Source organism: Sarcophilus harrisii, chromosome 6 (assembly GCF_902635505.1).
Source record: "Sarcophilus harrisii chromosome 6, mSarHar1.11, whole genome shotgun sequence".
NCBI classification, from domain to species: domain Eukaryota; kingdom Metazoa; phylum Chordata; class Mammalia; order Dasyuromorphia; family Dasyuridae; genus Sarcophilus; species Sarcophilus harrisii.
Genome location: NC_045431.1, coordinates 58,885,878 through 58,907,486, shown reverse-complemented (window position 1 = coordinate 58,907,486; position 21,609 = coordinate 58,885,878). Strand labels below are relative to the sequence as shown.

Genomic DNA, 21,609 nt, shown 5'->3' with positions numbered 1-21,609 from the left:
GAAGCTAAACACAAAGACCTGGTTCAATCATGACTAACACTTATGACCTATATGACTACTTTTCTCAGATTTAGTTTCCTGATGTGAAAAATGATTAATAATAAAACCTACTTCACCCTACTTTGTAGGTTTAAATGAAATTATGTCATATTCTACTATTGTGTCCATACTAAAATCTCATACAACAAATCATTTGAATTTCAGCAAAAATTTTAGAGAAATATAATTACCTTCTACCTCTTTCTTAGCTTTTAAAATTGAGTTCATGACCATTCATTTCCATTAATGTATCCATAATTTCCATTAATATGTCTATAATCATTGTGCATACCATTTTCTAGGACAAAAAGAGAAAATAAAGGACTGGAGGGCTAGAAAGGATGGCGGATCATATTTATGGTTTAGTACAGAGTAAAAGGACCTTTCTGTGAGGACTTCAGCTCCTGCTTTTTGTATTTGGAAGCCAGGTGGGAATGCAAAGTTCTATGTAGTATTGCAAATGAATAAAAAATGCTTTGTTAATCATAATGCTTTAAATAAAATCCTAGTATTATAGTAGTAGTAGTAGTAGTAGTAGTAGTAGTAGTAGTAGTAGTAGTAGTAATAGTAGTGGTAGTGGTAGTAGTAGTAGTAGTAATAGTTTTAGTAGCGGTGGTGGTGGTGGTGTTAGTGATGATGATAGTGGTGGTAGTATTGCTAGCAGTCATAATAGGGTAACTATATATCCAATTAAATGATTCAAATCAGAAAATAGATTAATATTTCTATTCAAAAAATGCTACTCTTCTTGGATTAGCTCCAAATAAACAAATAAGGAAGAAAGGTGAATTTGAAAAAAAAAAAAAGTTTTTTTTTTCTTATATTTTGCCTGTCTAATAAAATTTTCCTCTCAATTGATTTCAATAGTATGTTAAATGCCATTACAGCAAATATACTTCTTCTTTTATCTTCAATGCAAATGGAAGCAATATCAAAGAAATCAAAGTAGATAGAAAAATCGGGGGAAAGAAAAGTTAAGTAAATATTTCACTGGTTGATTATTGAAGGTGGTTGTATCACTTTCACAAATGGCTTTCATTTCACTTCATTTAATTTGAGAGTAAAAGCTGGCAAATGATCTGATGATCAATCGTATTCTGTTTTTTTCTAAGCCTCTTAAATGTTTCATTGTGTAAAGCTACTACTGGGCAGACACAGTGGGATTTCATAAGGATTTTTATCAGGCAGTCCTTATGCTAGCTTATCCAATGATTTAATTTACAATATAAACATTCCAAAGCTGATGTCCATTGCATAAGAGACTGTAGGGTACAAAATATCAATTTGCAATTTGCAATTTTTTTTTTAATATTCAATCATTTTAAATAGATGCTGCTGTGGAGTCTGGAGGCCCAATGGCAGAAGAAGTCCAGGAAATAGAATGAGAGACAAAGAAGCAGATGTTGTATAGCACAAATGACTTTGAAATTCTAAGTTAGTTAATGTTAGCATTTCCCTTTTATTGCCAAGTAAATCATAGTTAAAATAGGCAGAGGCATTCTGAGAAGGTAATGGTTTTTTTTCCCATACTTCAACTTGTTAGGATTCTTTCAGATCATAAATTGAGAAGATGCAACTCCAGAGACATAGGTCTCTGGAGGAGTATTTCACTAGGGATACAAGTTTGGGCATTTTGAGATATGTGAAAAAAATGAGGATTTAAACTTATTTCTAAAAAAAATTCATGGAAAATTAAGAAAAAAAGAATTATGATAATTAAATTTCCTTAAGTCCTTCTTTAAATCCTCATCCTCAATAAATGGAAGCCTTGATTTCTTCAAAGCTAAGCTCATAGAACTCAAGATTGTCAGCTTGAAACCTAACTTGTTCTTTTCCTCTTAAGATCAGTATAGCAAAATTTTACTACTTATCTTTAGGCAGAATCATCTGGAGATACCATGGGTTTTTTTCTGTTTCTTCCTCTTTCCTCTACCTTTCTCTGTCTTCAAACCACTCATAAAGTTGATAACTAAGAAATAAAGCATGTACCCACATGCCCACATGAATTAAATAAATAAATTCTTACACTATTAAGATAATAAGCTATGTCGCACCCAGGCCACAGAAGGGTTAGAAATGAAAATGCCACCCTATTGTGAGAGCAGCCTAAAGAATTCTTTAAAAGGAACACAAAAAGGAAAGGGACAGAAAGCATGCCATTTCTATAGTTGCAGCTCTGAAGAGCTGAGTCTCAAGATTTCAAAGGAAAAACCAATAACAACAACAACAACAAAAACAACAAAACCTTAGCTCTGAAATTTTACATTCTTCCACTTGCAGAGATACCAGTGGGGCTTTTGAAGGCCAAAGTCCTAAGAGGCTGTCTTAAGGCTATAAAAGGACAAAGGTCTGGATTTTTGGAAATGGACAAATTTATGCAGAATAATAGAGAGAAGCACATTGTAATCATATTAACAAAAGGAATGAGAATGTTATCTGGAAAGAAAATGCCCAGCTAACGTCAAGAAAAAAGTAGCTGATTTCCCAAAAAGAGGTAGGAAGCATCCTGAACTATTCTTTCCTGGCCAAATTATAATTTAAATATTTTATTTTGTTCCGTTCTGGATACCATATTAGAAAGGGCATTGAAAAACTGGCATACAGCCATATGGGAGAGGTTAGATTGATGAAGAAACAGGGACACCATGTCACAGAAGCAGCAGTAAAAAAACAAAACAAAACAAAACAAAAACCCTAAAGATTATTAGCTTTTATATGCATCAATAAAAAGATATTATATTTATAATATGTATGTACATATATAAGTACATACTTTTATAAATACTTGGAGAGGAAAAGAACATGACAGGTGATAACTATATTCTAATATTTGAAGGCTTGTTACATGAAAGAAAAAATATATTTGGTATACTAAGCCACATATGCTGAACTGAGATAAATGAGTAGAAGAGGCAGGTGTAGACCCTTATTAAGGGAATGGGGAGGGCACAGAAACTTCCTAAAATTTGGAGTTCCTTGAAAGTAGGGCATACAAGGTACTGAGTTCCCTCATTTGGAAGTTGTCTCATAAAGGGTAGATGATCAATTATCATTTCTGCTTCGGAGGGAATTTTTTCTTTGAGTAGGGGATGAACTTTATCTTTGAAGTCCAATCCTGAGATTTGGTGCTTTTTTTCCTTTGGCTTTCTATTGGAAAGTAATTTCCCTTAGGTTTTCAATACAGGATTTATCATTAATGCCCTCCACACTTTTTAATACTTTTTGTTTTTGAATAAAAGACATATTTCTTTTCAACTCTAAGAGGAGACTAAAAGGTATAGTTTTGCTAATGATAATTTCTTCAAAGTTATCCTGTATATATATCTTTAAATGACTGGTATAATAAACTTAAGGGAGCTGATAAGATATTAAGGGAAAAGATAGTAGATTGGACTCCATACACACTGTTTCAGACATCACATATCATTAAATCTCTGTCACATCAAAGTCTTTCAGATTGCATTTGGTCAGTCACTGGAAGAGGTGATTTCCAAGTGAAATCATTCAATAAGGCAAAGCAGACAGGGCAGCAGATCTGAAGTCAAAGGCCATAGTTTAATCCCCATTTTGTTGTTGGTGGTGACATTTCATGTCCTTATAAAAAAGCAAAAATAAAAATCCAATAATCATTAGGTCTGACTATAAACATCTGAATTTGGACAGGATGATCTTTAATGTTTCTGCTGTTCCTACATCCAGACAAAATTAAATAGAATGTAAAAAAGTGACCTGATTCCTTGGAAGAAAAAGACATTCTTTTACATTTTGGATGGAAATCATTTAAAAATATATCTAAGGTATACTGAACTCACTTCTCTTTTCTTCTATTGCTTAAGTGAGCCAATTATTACATCAGGATGTCCTTAGGGCTTATGGAGATGAATTCCAGAATGCTTTTTTTTGGGGGTAATTTTTATTGTAGTTTTGTTTATTGGTGTCTATTGCTGTAGGTCTATAAACTTTTACTTTTTACTGCTTCCAAGGTGTTTGCCAAGGTGCTTGCCAAGGTGTTTGCAATTATCCTATTTCTAAATTGTTACTTTTAATTTTGCTGTAATCTGTGGAAACTACATAATTGATCTGACTCAAACTCAGAACAAATAAACTGTGAGGTGTAGAAGGTATTTTCAAGTAGAAAGCATAACAAGCTGGCTTTGAGACATCAAATTTGAATTCATAGAGACTTTTCAGTTTTAAAATGAGATTATTAACTATATTATGTTTATTAATAAAACAACTAAATATTTTAATGTTCACAGATAAGGTGTTACTCGAAGGGTTTACTCCTTTGCCAAACTGATTCTTTAAAGACATCATCATTGGCTAAAAATCATAGAGGCCTATAATTTTCAGTAAGTTTTATATGAATGAGCAAAATATATATTGTGGATTGTATTAACATATCCAAACAACAATACTTCAATTAGTTTAGGTTTGGTAGCAGAAATGGCTGATTGTGAATATAGTAGGCATTAGAGAATATTTATACAGGAAAAGTAATGAATCTAGAGTCAGAATAATTGGTTAAAATTGAATCTCTGATGGTTATTCTCTCTGGCATCCAGGCTGAGTCACATATTCTTATTGGGTGTCAGTTTCCTCATCTGTAAAATAAAAGGATTGAATTACATGAGGGAATCTGAATCTATTGAGTATGTGTTTCATAACTCCGTGATTTGTCTGGTGAAGCCTAAGGACAAAAGATAATGTTTTAAATGCATACCATAACATATATAAGATTACAGAAGAAATTGAGATCCTTTTCAGATTTAGCTCAGTAAAGCTAGGATCCTCATTACTTTTCATGGGTCATTCTCAAAGCTGATTACTTTGGCAGGAGCTTTCAGCTTCCTATAAGCAGCTTTAACATTCTTTTTCTTCTTTTCTTATTTTCAACAGAAAAGCGCAGCTAAATAAAACATGCCAAAATAGAATGTGACCCTTATGTTATAAGTAAAAATTAGCATCTAGACCTGAATTCTAAGCCAGAAAAATACATCAGAGAATTGTCAAAATTATGTTTTCATATATTTTCTGATTTCTAGCTTGTGTTGGGAAGCTAGTGACAGAAGTCAAAGATTTTATTTATTTAATAAGCTAACCTGAGTTAGAGCCTTATTCCTTCTCCCCCTGGGAAGTATCTGATTGTTTGCAACCTTTTCCTTACCTCCTTGTTAGGTAATTTAAGACAGATGCCTTCCCTGTGGGAAACAAAACTTGATCTGGGAGCAGCTTCCTCAGTCACCTAAACAGAGGGTGTTTTAGTCACTGCTGATGTTGCCTCTGCCTTCATGGAAAAGTATAATTAATACTTTGGCTTCTGGTAGCTCAGGATTAGAATGAAACCTTCTGACACGGATTCGAAAGTATAGATTACACAAGGGAACTTGCTTCTTGCCTAGCCATTAATACGCTGGATTTTGAGGAAATAGGCTGAAAAAAATGAGCCAGGGGATTTTAAAACTGAGATTGATCATTAACCTTATAGTTGAAATCTTAAATAAGGGAAATCTTCTAGAAAGAAAAAGAGACAATGAAAAGCTACCTTGATGCAGGAAAGAGTCTATTTTTTATATATATATATGTTAGGGAGAGTAAAAGAAGAGCCATATTCCATTAGTTTCATGCATAGTTTGAAACTGAGCTCATAGACATATGTTAATTTTGCAACATGAAAATACGAGATAAGAGTTCTAGATTTTATTTTACTTTTTACCTCCATGTTGAACTTGAATATTATCAATTAGCAACCCATCTTTTCTTGTTGAATTCACAGTAGTAGCTGAACATCTGGTATACAGATTTCAAATGCCCTCCATCTTTGAACCTCTGGGATTCAGTTGGGCTGGCTCCTACTTATACTCAGATCTGAATTTCTAAATGGCCACATTACTCAACTATAATAGGTCCTAAGTGACTTGAAATGAAAGTTCTCAGCATTTCCCTCTTAAAGAGGAATAGTCTTCCCACCTTTCTAAACTATAGAGCTACAGCGACAGAAACTGTTCAATGTAAAAGCAAATAAATATAACAGGAAAATAATTTCTGAAAAATATATTAATACACACAAAAAGAAAATGATTTCAAACAAAAAGGAATGAATTAAAGAAAATTAAAGGTGGATAGTACAACCACCAGAAAATTCAAGAAAGAATAGAATAATATGTGTTCCAAAGAATAATGAAAGTCAAGATACATCCCAGGATGACCTATTCTGTTAATCTGAGTTTAACAATACATGAAGAAAAATAGATATTCAATAATAAAGAGCCATTTGCAACATACTTTTAGAAAGAAAATTACAAATAGACCCTTTGCTTCTTGACTACCCAAAAGAAAAAAGGACTTAAGAGGAGTGAATAAATGCAGTAGTCAAGGACAGTAATAACAAGGAAGCAATAACAGAGACAACAATAAGAAACTTCTTTCAAGTACAAAAGGAGACAAGAATGAAGGCAAAAATCCAGTGGTGGTAACTGTGAAGAGGTAGGCACATTATGGAAAAAACCTAGAGATACCCTGACTACAGATGAATTAATACTACATTGTAAAATAGGAGAATATAGAAAAAGGTATGGAGGGTAAAGTAGGGAGATTAGCAAGGAATATGTGATATAGAAATGATGGAAACAGATTAGGTACAAAGGGGAATATAATACTTCCAGGCCTTAAAGTATATTATAAGCAATTGTCCTTAAGACCATCTGGCTTTTGTTTCAGAATTTAGAGATAGCTAAATAGAACAGACTAGTTTAGGGAAAATTAGAAATAATGTAGCTTACAGCCCAGAATTTGATAAAGTGGAAAGTATACATTACTCAAACAACAGCAACAACACAACAATGACAACAAAACGTCCTAATTTGATAACTATTGGGAAAACTTGAAATCATTCTGGCAGAAATTAGGTTTACATCATGACATATATCATACCCCATAGCATATTTTTATTGGATATTCAATCTTAATTTTAAAGATAAGAGGACCACCAAAAAGAGGAATAGATATACTTCTCACAGTTATAGTTAGTAGATGTGTGCTTAAACAAGAGACTGCAATTACAAAAGATAAAAGAAATAACTTTCACTATTCAAAACCAAAAATTTTACACACACACACACACACACACACACACACACAGAGTAATGCTCTTAGGTAAGAAAAGAAGTGCTCAAATGAGGAAAAAAATCTCATGTAAATGTGTGGTATCCAAGATACAAACAATTTTGTGTAATGCTGTGTAGGGGAGTTTTGTTGACAAAGATACTGAAATGGTTTACCATTTCTTTCTCCAATAGATTAAGGAAAATGAGGGATAAATGATTTGCTTAGGGTCACACATTTAATAAGTATCTGTAGCCAGATTTGAATTTTGATCTTCCTGACTCCAGCCTCAGTGCTCATGTTTGATGTGTATGTGTTGTATGTACAGAGACAGAGAGACATCCATACAATTGCATGTATGGGTGTATATGTTATATATGTATGCAAATTTTTATATTTCATCCATGAAAATATACCTATAGATTATACATGTATATGATAAAAACCTATAAAAACCTATTTAAAGCCATAGTATGCTGATACTATTTAGTAGCATATTTAGTCAAAACTATGTTTTGTTGTGATTTTTCCCCCCAGTATATGGCTATGAGCATTGGAATATAAGAAAACCAGAGCACTACAGAACTAAATCTTTCAAATTGTGGTACTGGAGAAAACAATTTTGTGAGTCTCTTGAACTGCAATGAGATCAAGTCGGTCAATAAATACTTAAATAAAGTTAATTTAGGCTACATTTTGGAAGTCAAAATATTGAAGCTGAATTTTAAATATCGTGGTGACATAACAAGAAGACACACCCTTTGAAAAAGACCCTGATTTTAGGAAAGATTGAAAGCCAAATAAAAAGGAAATGGCAGAGGATGAGATGGATGGAGAATATCACAAGAAAAATGAACATGAAGTTAGACCAATGTTAACAAACAGTAGAGGATAGAATGACTTGGTATGGTACAAGAACTGTCAGATATGACTGACTGAATGAATAACAATAACAACATGTAATAGAGATTCATGATCATTGCAAATTTTTACTAATTCCTAGGTCTGTAGATGTAAGTGTAAAAGAATATGTGAGAGAGCTTCGAAATATTTGAGGATCATCAGTAGAGAGAGCTCTCTGACTATAAAACATATCTCACACAATTAAGCAAAAGATGTGGGGAAGGCAGGTGCCAGAGTCCAGTGGGGCTAAGCCACCTGCATCCTTCTAATTAACAAATCCCAGGGCACTAGCTGCTGCTATGGAAATGCATGTTGACTTAGAACACTAGGTAATAGCAGATCAGGTTATGACAGTGGGAGAACATGAAGAAGGAATTTCCTTTCTTGTGATTTTCCCTAAATTACACAGTGGTAGGAGGAATAAGAACTCTGAAATTCAACAAGTACTCTAGGGAACATATTGTAAACTAGAAAATTATTAACTTTTCTCCTTGGAAACCCATCAGTTAAGGAGTCCTGACTTTTTTTTACTGTTTATATTTTGCAAAATTTCATACAAGTTGGATTTGGATGTTTCACGAAGGTATGGTGGTCGCCATGGATTTACTAGGGAGCAAATTAGAATTCCTAACAGTCTCTCTTCAGCCAAAAAAACTTTGATTGTACATTCAAAAAGTCCAGCTTTAATGATCATTTTTGGCTGGAACTTGTGATTTAATTAGAAAAAGAATTTTCCAGTGCAGAAATTTCCCCTATGATCAATGCAAATTTACAATCCCTACTTCTACTCTTCTACTTCCTCCTTTCCATCCTCCTTCTTTTTGTCTTCCTCCTATTCCTTATTTTCCCCTTCTTCTTTCTTCTCTTCCTCATATTCCTTTTTTCATCTTTTATCCTACTTTTCTTCAAATAACTAACACATAATTTTATTATATCTATAAAACACTTGCAAATATGAGGATGCTTTATAACTTATTCATATATAAGCCATTATTTTTTTCAAAAAGTACATTAGACTTTAAAAAATAATCCCCTTTAATGTGATATCTCTCTCTCTCTGTCTCTCTGTCTCTGTCTGTCTATTTGTGTGTTTCTATCTCTATCTCTTGTCTGTCTCTGTTTCTCTCTGTCTCTCTCTCTCTCCCCTTTGCTCTGTTTCCCTATCTTTCTGTTTCTGCCCTCTTTGTCCCTTTGGCCTTTACTCTCTTTGTTTTTATCTGTCTAAATGTCTTTCTCTCTCTTTCTCTCTGAACAAATCATTGCCTCTATGTTATTTCCTGTTTTGGGTATAAGCTTTGAGAAGCAATGGACCATGTTTCATTTTAGAAACATACTCAGTACTTTATACACAAATGCCCCTTTTAAATTCAGACATTTAAGTCTTGAAAACAATATAAGGACAGTGAAATAGTAATAACCCTCTCACAATAAATAGTGTGGCCAAGTGAACTAAACATTACTTTGGCCATCATGGATGGAAAAGTAGGGAGAAATTGAGTGCTAGTCTTTCTTTTTCTCTGTACTATGAAAGTGATGTATAACATTGCTCTCCAAGGTAATTTTTTTAGTACCTCGGAGACACGTTTGCACCTAAAACGTCAAAATGAAGAGCAGAACTATATCTAAAAGTAACTGAAGAGTGACAGAACTAAAGAGCTGTGATGTGTTCATCCCCACCAAACAGCAGTTGGTCTATCTAGTGGAGTTTTTCAGGATCTACTGATGCAAAAGGGTGTCTTCCATATGGAATATGTGTATAGATTGCCTGAGAGAAATGTTAAGGCTATCAAGATTGACCTTACATCATGTAAACTACTAGCGAACATTTAAACCCATATGAAACTGGGCAATGAAGAATGAATTCTCTGCATAAACATATAAGATAGTGCATCTACCCCATAGCTTCTTGGCTTCCCATATTTTTCTTCACTTATTTTTACAAAGCTTTCTGTTTGGGAAACTTAACAGGCTGAAAAGGAATCCCTCACACACATCATTTCAGGCACACAGCGTGTAAGAATTCCTTAGAGGTCTGCCTGGTGCAGTAAACAGATTTCCCCAAATTAACTTCCCTTACAAACAGCTATTTTAATCATCTCCTTAGTTTTAAGGCACTGGGGGCATAATTTAATTTTAATTGTTTTGTTTTCAGGTCTGATGACTACACAATGCAAGCAAAAAGTATTTTCAGGCTTATGTTGAGGAAACCATCCTAAAAGGTGGCCTTGTTCAGCTGAAAGGTAAGACAGAGAAATCCTGGTTTTGTCGTTTAACATTTTAATTCACTGAACACATATTAAGAACAGAGTTCAGTGAGTCAAATAGAATAAAAGCACCATACAGAATGACTTGACAGAGATCTTAAGATACTGGTCTGAGTGCATAATATATATCAAAGCCAAACTAAACTCATAGGAAGCTGGATTGGGTATTTATCATTTATACTGCTTCAGAGGTTAGGACCCCAAATTTCCTTATGATGGTTCCACTTGAGAGGCAGAGGGATAAATGCATTTCTCTGTTCCTGAGTCTTCAACGTTATACATTGTTAGAACAGCTTCATACATCCTGAGACATTCCTCCCACTGGCAGAAGCTGAAATGTTATCAAATGAAAGTACCAGAGTTATAATTTTTTTAAGTTCGGCACCCTTCACCTATACTCATTGCACATAGATCTTTTAAATAACTAGTTATAAATTATAAGCTCTAATGACCTTTTAAAAAACCTTTCTGTTCAAGTATAATTAAAAAACACATGTGCTAGGTAGAATGCAAGTTGATTCAGAACATTGTTGGAGGGTGGGAATAAACCAGATTATCTCTAAGATTTTTTTCCAACTCTTGATTTTCTGATTCTGTATCTATGACTTATTTTTCAGATATATGATTTTTTTGATGAATGGAATTTACTGCACTGATAGAAAACAGCAACTCATCTCTAATGTTTATGGGAGTCCCAAAGGGTTTGGAATTGAGATTTCATTAATATAAAGAACTTTGTGTTGAAGTTCCTTGATGAAATGAAGATTAGTACTTTTCTATTATACACACACATAGATTTGGGTGAGGGGGGGTAGGGCACTGGGAAATTGTTACTTGAACCCATATGGCCCGATTGCAAAGAAAGTTATTTTTACTCACTACACCATGGTGCATCTCCAAGTTTTAAAAATTGCTTAGGATACTGAGAAGTGAAAGCAATTGCTAAAGATCTGTGATTGATGTTAATTTGTGATAGATGTTAGATTCCTGACTTCAAGACTAGATATCCCTCCCTCTAAATCTCCTTCACTCTTTTCCTCCTTCCCTCCTTCCTTCATTCCTTCCTTCTTTCCCTCCCTTCCTTCCTCCCTCTTTCCCTCCCTCCCTCTCTCCCCCTTCCTCTCCTCTCTCTTTCTTCCCTCTTTCCCTCCCTCCTTTCCTTTTTCTCTCCATCTCTCTTATGTATTGCTACTTCCAAATACTCAAAAGTTAATGGATAAATTAGTAAACATTCTGTGTGGTTGACAGAATTAAATTTTATATTTTGGTGTTTAAGTAAAAATCACTTTTCTAAAAAAGATTGATTCAGTTTTGGTTCTGTACTTCCAGCACATAATACAATGTTTCATACATAGGAAACACTCCATGAATAAGTTTTTTATACTTTTAAAATATTGGATTGTGTCAAGAGATAAGAGTTCCAGTCCCAGTTCAGACATCAATTAAGATTTACTTAAAGAAATTACTTCATTTCTCTGCTCCTCAGTTATCACTTCTATAAAACTTGTTGCTACTAACTAGATAAGATATTAAACTTCCTGGGCACCAGATTTCTCCCATGCTAAAGAGTGAGTTGGAGTGACATCCTGCAATGTGCCCTTGGGGTCTATATCCAATTGTATTCCATAATTCTATAAAATATGCAAACACTTGGCCAGGGTACTAACACAGAGGGAAATACTTTCCACACTTTTACTACTCTCTTATTACTGATGTCCTCTGTATTTCCCCAGCATGTGACTTACAGTGTTTTCCACAAAGGGCCCTAGAGTATTTGGGGATTCTGATGCAGAGTGACTAATGTTGTTAAGGGGTTTTCCATGTCCCTTACGTAGGGGAGTCCCATTACTATTATTTATCAAAGGGATTTTCTGTGCAGCAGGTGAATCCTCATTAAATATGCAACTTCTTGACATAATAGTATATATTTTCCATGTGAGTCATTAGATATGGGTATATACATCTCATTATACTTGTTTCTATGAAAGGTGAAGGTGTAATTCCTCTTTAATTGTTTTGAAAGTGTGCCTTGTATGAGTGTTAATAAGGTCCAAAGAGGATATAAGAAGTGAGATTACAAAACTTTTCATCAGTAAAATGACTGAACAACATTTAAAAAAAGGAATACATTTACACACATGTGTTTATAAGTACCTATAAATATATTGTATATATATTAAAACTTAAAACCTTAGAAATTTATGTTTGAAATAATAATTACAACTATTTTGTATTTTATAGAAATTTGGCTTATGCTTTGGACTTTCTAATTCTAAGGAATTAGTAGAATCAGGAGGCTTTTCTCTGACAGGCACATTTCAGAAGGGTTACTTTCATGTGTGATGATTATAGCTAAGCTCTGATATATTAAAAGTCTCTGGTTTAATTGTAGTATGATTCAAAGGTATGCTACTTTTAACTTTATAACAAAATATAAAATTTGTGGAAATATTCTCAAAAAAACCATCCATTTCCCATTTAAAACAAAGACAGATTTGCCATTGGAATCTAAAACAAGTACTCATAAATTAAGAAATGGCTGAACAAATTATGTGAATGTAATAGAATATAATTATAAAGTTAGAAGTGTGCAAAAATAAAATGAATTCAGAAAAATTTGGGAAACAATATAGCAGTGACTCCAATTATATAGTAGAAAGCATTAAAAAGACTCACAAAATTATAGAGTTGGGAGGGATGTCAACTGCTATTTACTCCAAACTATAACTAAATATGATCCTTATTAAAACCCATCTGATATGTGCTCATCCAACCATTACTTCAAGACTCCAGAAAGGGGTTATATTTGATATTCTAAAGTGGCTCATTTACATTTTGGGGGTTACCTGTAATTGTTAGGATCAAAAGCATGAATAATCAATTCCCAGGGCAGGAAAAAATCATGAAACGCAATTTCTGTTCTCTCAATAAATAGAGAACAAATGTTAACTTGCTCCAAAACATGTCTGATATAGCCTTTATAGTGGTTAGATTTGCTTACTTATTTTTATTTGTATCAAGAAGGGTTCCAAGGGTAGAGGTAAAGGTATATCAGGAAATAATGTATACACATATTATACATATGTATTTACACATATAAATGTGTATATATATATGTGTGTGTGTGTGTATATATATACATACATATGTACACAAACATGCATACAATGGGTCTTTGTGTATATTACACGTTTACATATATTTATGTACATATATGCATGCATATGTATATATACCTATATAAAATATTTGTGTACACACACTATACACCCACCCACACAATCCCAAAAGACAAGTGGCAAAATTTTAAAAGTAGAATATTAGTTGCTTACATTACTTTTTCTTTTTGTTAAGTGAAATTGTTGACATGAGTTGCTTTTGTACATAACATTATAGACGAGGATCAATAATGTCATTTTTATTATGAATTCCAAGCTCTTAGATGAGTTTTCTAAGTACTGTCAATGTGGTTAATTGCATTTCTTTGGTGGCCCAGAGCTACAGCTGACATTCTTTAATAGGCTATGGTTCTAGATTTTGTCTTAGGGTCTCTGCATAATGTCTCAGTTGAGCACTGCTGAGCTTTAGTCTCTTAACAGGAATCCATTTCAGAGAGTTGTTTGGATTAAAACAGAAAAGGCTGATTGACATAAATGTATTCATTTAACTGGTTTAGTCTTTTATCATGTCAATCCTCTACTACATTTTATCTCTGAGTGTGCTGAAAATGTATTCTTTTCCTTAGTGTTAAAGTATTAGAAGACATTTAAGACTCTCATATCTTAGTTTTGCTGCATTTAAATTAGACCTTATTGAACTTTATGGACAGCTGTCAAAAATAGATATGTTAAAGGTTTTAGATGTTGGTTTTTCCTTTAAATCATCTTCTTTATTATCTATCCTTCTAACTCTATTCTCATTTATAGGTCCTCATCACCTCAAAAATGTATAACTACAATGGTCTCCTCAATAACTTCCTTTGATGTAGCAATTGCAATGATAATCAATCCATTAACAAGTATTTATTAAGCAACTATTATTTGCCAAGCCCTGTGAAAAAATGAAACAGTCTCTGTTCTCAAATGTCTTTTATGTTTTTAAGGACATAACCTGTTAATGTCTAAATACATAAAGAATAAATGCATAATGGATACAGCAGATTATAGTGAAGAATGACACTAGCAAATGAGAATATCAAAAAATCCTTTATATAGAAGTTTGCCTTATAGTCCAGAGTAGACAAAAATGAATACAACTCATTCAGTGTATTCACTGTCACTGAAGTAAGAGTTTTCATAACATAGTGGAGAAAACATAGAAGAATTAAAACCAAGAGACCAGTACTGTAGGTCTAATTTTGCATTAAGATGTGAGACATTTGACAATCACTTAACTTTTACTTGTTTGAGCTTTCTCCTGAGTTTTCAGAGACAAAGTTGGGATAAAATCATCACTAAAGTGCCTTCAAATTTTAAGATTCTAAGGACCAATGGCTACTACAAAGGTTCCCTTTGATTCTAATTTCTTGCAATTTTATGAAAATAAAGCAAAACAAAATTATTCTTTTGAAATTTCTTCAAGAGTTTTTGGAAAATAAGTTAGGGACTCACAATATGACATATGCTATATGAAATGACTTGGTATTTTTACATCTTTTTCTGTGTGGTGTGGGGAGAAAAGCAGCATGCTTCATAGTGATCAACTGTTTACAATCTTCATTAACCAAGTGAGTAACCATGGACAAGACTTATAATAAGATAACTCTTCTGAGTCTGTTTATCTAAGATTTATCTCCTGAGTTATAGCTTACAATCTATTTTGGTAATGGTAGTCACTTAGTCTATAAAATCAAAAATTTTGGATGATACTTTTGATGAAATTATATGCTACTGACTGGTAAATGTGCATCTGGAAAATGTTATTGTCAAAGACAATAAAAAACAACAAAAAATCTTTTGGCTTCCTTTTATTAAAACAAAAATAGATCTATCATTAGTAGCATAGGTAACTACAGTCATATATATTCACATTAGCGTACTCATAGTATATTGAATAAAATATCTAGACCAGGTTATTTTCTGCTTTAGCCTCAGAAAACTAATTAATTAAGAGGTATAAAAGCCACAATCAGGATTTCTCTCAAATTGTTGATTATCTAAAACCAGGTTGAGTCAGAGAATGACATAGCATTATTTTTGGGCAAATATTCCTATGTGACAGATTGAGATAATATTGATCAAAGTTTTAGGATTCACTCACTGCCAATATTGTGGGTGTATGTGGGTATCTTTATGTTTTCTTTTCATGTTATTGAGACCACCAGGTGTTAGTACTGCATCTATATAGAAGAGTTGAGGTATTAAAGTACAAGTTCTTTTTAAATATGGGCAATGCAAATAATCTGAGAAAGTGACTTGGTTAGAGTAGATTAGAAAGAAAATTTGATTAGATTTGCTCATATGCTTTGCTGACTCAGCACATACCTGAATATATTTCTCTTCTTGATAAGAGCCTCACATAGATGAGACAGTTAGATGATTATTCACTTTCAGTACAGAAAAAAAGGATTTTGATAAGCCAATTCCAAGTTATATTTTAACCTATTCTCATATAGTCCCCTCAAGGCTTTTTCCCAAAATGTATATATTTTGAATTGCTACTGTCCAACTTGGACATACATTCATAGGATTGGATAGGGTTCTAACTAATATCATTGTCTTGGATAGAGATGGAAATTTATCCTTTTCCCTCCATGATACTCTTGAATTTAATCTGTTCAAACCACATCTATTCTGTTTCCATATCCACCTCTCACTTCTCATTATGCTAACATTTGGGGATCAGTTACATTGCACTATATATCACAGCCTTCTGTTTAATCCTGATTAGCTCTGTGAAATTGTTTGACTTTGACTTTGACATATCATTCATATTATTATACAAAGTTTAATACATGCCCTTTCCAGTAGAGATTTCCTCTCCTCTAATCTGTAGGAATACTTACCCCTAGTTTAATTAGTCACATATTATATGGTAAAGATCATAGAGATGGAGACATTTGTTCAAGTTCTGATTTACTCACAACCTGTGTGATTTTGAGAAAATGGCTTGACATCTTGGTGTCTCAGTTTCTTCACTAATATACTCTATCGCAAAGCATGACTTGAGCAGATGCAGAAAAATTCCCCTTCCTTCTTTCATTAGAGTTGGAGAGAATTAGTTTCTCAATGATGCATAAGCCTATATATATAGCCTCTGTAGTAGTTGGGTTTTTATTCATAAGAGAAGGATGATAGGTTCAATGAGTGGTATATCAGGAAATAATTATGATGTGGGAGTTAGAGAGCAAGTTAATATTGTCCTGGACTTTGAGACAAGTCAACTCTAAGTTCTAATTCTTTCTCAAATGCTTATTTTCTGAATAACCCTAAGTAAGTCAAAAACTCAGTTTCAATTTAGTCAGTTGTAAACTAGGGATTAAAAAACCACCTACTTTTCACGTTGTTAATGTGATCAAATGAGATAAAATGCAAAGTACTATATACATTTTGACAATTTTTATTTTATAGATAATATCAAAAAAGTCTTTTAATATAACAAGAAAAAACTTTTTTTTCTAAAAGCTGCTGCTGACATTTGTCATTTAGCTATATTGATATCCCTTTATTACTATATTGTTTATTTCCATATTCCTATATTATGCCTATATTCTATATTGATTTTTATTATGAGGACCAGACACTTCTACCCTCTTCTACAGGGTAAGGTGAATTAGGATAATTCTTCACAAAGTGATAAGAGGGGGCAGGATAAAAGGATAAAATTTGGAATTAGAAAACAGTTAGGTTTAAGTCCCATCCTGAACATATTTAATGTTACTCTGTCATTCAGCTATTCCAAATCTCAGCTCTCATCTAAACAGTGGCGATAACATTAGCTATGCAGGGCTTCTTAAACTTTTTCCACTTGTGACCCCTTTTTACCCAAGAAATTTTATGTGAACTGAGGTATATAGGTATATAAAAGAAGTATGTGACTCAAACATTTACTGATAGTGATCCCCACATTAAGTTATGGGACCATATATTATGACCTATAGTTTAAGAAGCTGGGAGCTATACAATCATAATAACTTTGTTTACAGGATCAACTGAGGTGATGTGTAAAAAGCACTTTGAAAAATAAAGTACTATATAGATATTGGTTATTATTCTTATTGTTATATCACCCTCTTCAATGTAAACTTTTTTTTTTTTACTTTTGTGCATAACAAATTTAATGAAATACACCAGGAGAAATGTAATTATAATATGGAACACCAAGTATGTGAGCCATTTCCTTTGGGATGTGTGTGTGTGTGTGTGTGTGTGTGAAAAAAAAAAAAATATATATATATATATATATATATATATATATATATATGTACGTTTGGGTGAGATCCAGAATGATTCTCATAGTACATAATTGTACATGATCAAGACTTCATGAGCAGTCAGAAGGAGAAGAACCTTTCCTTCTAGTGAATACACACAGGTGCTTGCTCTGACAATATACTCCCTACAGCCTTTGGCATGCTTCATTCCCTTGTAATAATACTTTGGCACCTTTTGCCTCTTCCCAGGCAGGAAGATATGTCATAATGTGATTTCTAATTTTGCACAGACTGAGGATTTCACACATGGATAGCACAACCACCTGAATGAGGTATACTTGCCAATGTTGGGACTTCTAGGCCCATTTTCTGGAAAAAAAATTTGTAGAAAGCCATACTCAGCTTGGAGTAAAATGAGCTCCTGTTTATATTTGTGTTTAATCTAGATTAGAAATATTTTCTCCTATATTTTGTAAGAATATTTAAGAAGGGTTCATTTATCATATGATAGTTTTCACTTATATAAACTTTAATGAAATAATAATAACAATATTTAATAATACTTTAATGCTTATAAAGTGGCTTAGTGGATAGAATACTAGTATTACAAATCTATATTCAAATCTTGCTAGAGATGTTTGCTGATTGTATGCCCTTTATATGTCTTTAATCTATATAAACTTTAATGTCCTTTTTTTTTTTTTTGTAAAATAGGGACAAATAAAGTATCTCCATTACAAAATACTTGTGAGGACTCATTGAGATAATATCTGCAAAGTTTCTTGGGAATTTTAAAGAATTGTACATGGCAATAGCAAAATTATAGGATCTTCAGTTCTGTTGGACATGGATCTTTTCAACAATGAGATGATTCATTCCACGTCCAATAGATTTGTGAAGGTGACAGCCATCTACAATCAGAAAGAGGACTGTGGGAACTGAGTGTGGATCACAACACAGTATTTTCATCTTTTTTTTTTTGGTTTTCTTGCTTTTTTTTCCCCTCATTTTGTTTTCCTTTTTTTGATATGATTTTTCTTGTGCAGAGTGTTAAATATAGAAATATGTTTAGAAGAATTATACATGTTTAACATATATTGGATTACTTGCCATCATGGGGAAAGAGTTGGGGGAAGTGAGGAAAAAAATTTGGAATGAAAGATTTTGCAAGGATGAATGCTGAAAATTATCTATGTATATGTTTTGAAAATAAAAAGCTTTAATAATAAATAACAATTGCTCTTATTATTAATAGCCATTACTATCATAATTAACAGGCATTATCTTATTTAATTTCCCCAGTGAGTTTAGAAGATAGGGGTTATTCCATTATGGATGAGAAATATGAGGCTTGATGAAGTTGACTAGCCTTAAGTCTCACATATAGTCAAGCATTTAAAGTGGGATTTTAACCCAGGGCTCCTGGTCTAGCACACTATTTGTTATACAATGCTACCCTTGAGAATTGGCATCCTAAGAAGAACATTTCATTTTTGCTACAAATCAAGAAAAATACTATTTTCAAGTTTTATTTGATTCATTTATATTATTTTGACTAAAAAATAATTTTTTTCACCAATGTGACATGTGAAATAACAAGATATTAGAATAAGTACAATTTTTTTCATTAGGATATACAAGAGTCTGGGTACAGCTGACGAAAGCTGGCCTTGGAGGCAGTAAAACTGTGTTCAGGTCTTGATTCAAACATGCACTATATATGTATAATCATGGGTAAATTTATTCAAACCCTCAGTGTGTGAAGTGACTGTCTAAGAATATAAACCACAGATAAATTACTGTTCTGAATTAGTGGGAAAAAATGTCCAGATCAGGAGTCCTTCATTACAATGGAATCTATATTAAGGATAGGTTTTTACCTATGTATGTTACCTTTTTGGATAGCAGGATTTGGCCATCATTATTTGTTAAACCCTAAAATGATATGTTCTAATGGTCCGTTCCACCAGGCAATCTTGGCCCTCATGGAGTGCTTTGGCACTTTGTCAAAGAGCTGATTAGTATTCTCCTACAGAGTCCTACAAAGATTCAAACTGTCAACCCCCACCACCCCCTTGTTCAGTGACATAAAAAGCCTCTTAATTAAGAGAGAACTTTGATATTAAAATTTAGTAGTTCTCAAACCTCTGTGTCCTTGTCATATATTCAGGGAAAATTGTGATTGAGGTTTCCTAGGACCTGAGCAAATCATGGATTTGCTTTAATATTTTCTTAAGCTAAGGTTTGAGATTTAATCTAAGCAAGACGGAAAATATATGTAGATACACATTAATTCCTGGCAGTAAGCTTCTACCACCTTCTAATTCTCAAACTATGTAAATCACCTGACAACATAGACATTTTTGTAAAATATTTTAATAATATGACTATGAATACATGTTTAAATGTGTATACAAACATATAATTATGTCTTTCAGAGAGGGCAGTGACTGGACTCAACTCATTCTACATGATACTTGCTGCTTAATCTAGTTTCACTTCCAAGGAACAAGATACCCTTCCCATGATAAACTCATCTCTTCCAAACTCATTACCTCCAAGCTTGATTGACACCTTTCTCAGCTGTTTCTGTCATCTGCTTGGAGGGCAGACTATCAGATTCCTCCCAATGCATTTCCTCTATAAGGGACTCATCTCATTCAACTTTGCCCCTGCTGTTTTACTTGGTTTCAACTCCATGGAACAAGATACCTCTGTATACCTGGTGGGTCCCTCTTCTTCCCCCTCCCAAGCTTTCCTACCTCCTTGTGTGTTCATGATCTCATTTAGACTGTGTAGTTCTTTAGCCAAATGATTATTATTATTATTATTTTAAAATTATATCCTTGTGAATTTAGCACAGAGTATGATACATAATATGTATTGTTTGCTATGTAAAGCTTCCTTCCCACATGATTGGACTCAGCTTCTCTGATACAGCATCTTAGGGTCAATAAAATACCCAGAGACTTCCAAGACTTGATGAGTTTCTGAAATAGTAATAATAGTGGCCATATACTTTAATCTGATGACCCCCAGCTCTGTTTTCATGTGGAAATAAGGAAAGTTGTGTGCAGAAAAGCTAAGAACCACTAGATCCTTGCTAGGTATCTTTGTTGAATAGTGTCTTCCTGCTGGATTAGGGCAAGCAAACCTCCTCTGTTCATTATTATCTGATTTGTGATTATTGCATTTTATCCCAGCTGTCTTTAGAGCCACACTTACACCATAGTATAAGTATATCTATATCTGAATCTATGTACATATGTGAATATATGTGCATACAGATCAACATGTATGTGGCTATACATGTATGTATATACAGATCAACATATAGCCACATATATGTGCGGGGTAGATATATGGATGTATACTGTAGATATAGATATATACATCTATACACATTTAAATATGCATGCATAGGTACATATGTATTCATCTAACTCACATATATATCACAATATCTACATACATGTATACATGTATATAACTGTATTTTGCAACCTATATCTATGTGTATACATGGATACATTTGCATACACAGTACATATGTGGATACACACATATGTGTGTTTACATGTGTGTCCTCAAATTCAAGTCTAACATTCTCTGAAATATACCATTTTGCTTCTATCTATTGGACAGCACAAAATATCACAACATGCAATCAGAATGCAAAACATAAATCAGTAATAAACTTGGAGGCAAGAGTTGTGTGGTATTTTAGGTCTGTATTAATGTAAATTATATTTATGAGTAGTTATCTTCAATATGCAAAGTCAAAGTAAGTGTTTTGAAAACATCAGAATATTTAGTCTGTATCCCCACTTGGGATTGTTTGGGGTTGTGGTGAGGGATAATTCTTTTTTTAAATCAAGTTAAAGTAGGAAAGCATAAGTGAACTATTGAATAGATCCAAATTTCTCC

General features: G+C 33.1%; 1 long non-coding RNA gene across 2 annotated transcripts in view; it reads left to right on the top strand.

The window, feature by feature from the left end:
- Positions 1–347: 347 nt before the first annotated feature.
- Positions 348–21,609, top strand: part of LOC116419899 — a 42,973-nt gene continuing 21,711 nt past the window's right edge. The window contains exons 1-3 of one of the 2 annotated variants that reach the window (XR_004230229.1): positions 348–467; positions 10,199–10,286; positions 10,928–11,303. This is a non-coding gene — a long non-coding RNA (uncharacterized LOC116419899). Of the gene's footprint in view, positions 468–10,198; positions 10,287–10,927; positions 11,304–21,609 lie in introns of those variants that run through there. The other variant, XR_004230230.1, reaches the window with a different exon arrangement.